Below are 1484 nucleotides of genomic sequence, written 5' to 3'. Positions count from 1 at the left end.
GATTCAAGCCTCTAAAGTTTCTATCAAAGTGGAAAAAATAAAAAAACTTCAGAGTATACAATAAAATACACAATTTTTTGCTGATACATTTTACGAAAAATCATTTAATTAAATCTCGAAAAAATACACTGTTTTGCATCGATAAAATTGTAAACTCGTCATTTTGACCACTTCGGTAATTCTAGCGTTAATGTTTGAATGATTTCATTTATATTAACAGCGTGAATATCCCATAGTAAAAAATTTCTTCAAGATACATCTACTACTGTTTCTAGATGAACTGTTTGAGGATTGTACGACACAATACTGCAAATTCTGATCAGTTTTTCTCATTTCCCCATTTTTCCTCATCCAGAGGAATTTTTCCGCTATCAACCTAATAAATAACATTAATAAAATCGAACGAGCCTCTCAGAAACAGAAATAATCAACTTTTTTTAAATTTTTTAATTTCATTACGTAAGTATAGTAGGATTTTATTTTAATAATTGTGAATTCTGAAACGGATTCCCAGTCAGCAACAATTTTACAATCACTCCTTCTAATGTTGACAAAATTTCACTAATAAACCATTCACTTGCCAATTAATCGTACAAAAATGATCAGGTGAAACGTTATTTATATCAGTGTGAATTGTTAATGTTGATTAGCGTTGTCAAACGCCATTAAATAATACAAAAAATGTAAATTTTCATTTCGAACGATCCATATGATTTGAATAATTAAATAAAATATCGAACAAGAATTATAAAATGATTATTTTGATTATTTTTTGTAGCTCTAGCGTTAATTTCTATCAGAAACGATACGAAATACGAAAAATGAAAAATATGCGGAAGAATATGAAATTAGATAAATATAATAGAAGTAAACAATTAAGTCATATTAAGAGAATTTAATATTGTAATAATCATTTTATTCACTACGAGCAAATGATTTATGGTCAAGCAGTGTACGTAATTAAATATTCAGATGATGTCTCAGTAAATATCGAGATTTATTATAATATAGTGATTTATTATTAATTAATTATTTAATTCTTGGTGGCCCATAATAATCTTCAAAGTACAGACCAACAGCTTTTGCATTTATTACGTTGAATATATTTATAAACTGAGTGTACTTCACGAACGACAAAATAATTATCTATTCATTCATTTAAAATAATCGTTCTCATCGTGTGTTCTATTTATCGAAAATAAATTAGAACAATTTTTACATTACAAGAAGTGCAAACGAAGTAAGAGAAGCGATTAATCTTCACTAAATGGGTCTTCATTGATGTCCTGTGAAAATATGAAATTGTAAATGGTTTTTTTTTTTTTTAATGTGTCACGAAGATGAGGGCAATGTTATTGGTCCAGCCGGATTTTCCGGGGATTGTCAAGCGAAAAAAAGGTTGCCAAGGAGGCGTAACATTAATCATGGCACAGGTATGTGTGAGGAGGACTCGAGGTCGAAATCTTTCGTTTTCCTTCTTTTTT

Source organism: Frieseomelitta varia, unplaced genomic scaffold (genome assembly GCF_011392965.1).
Source record: "Frieseomelitta varia isolate USP_RPSP 00005682 unplaced genomic scaffold, Fvar_1.2 scaffold_131, whole genome shotgun sequence".
NCBI lineage: Eukaryota > Metazoa > Arthropoda > Insecta > Hymenoptera > Apidae > Frieseomelitta > Frieseomelitta varia.
Note: the sequence above shows the minus strand (reverse complement) of the source record.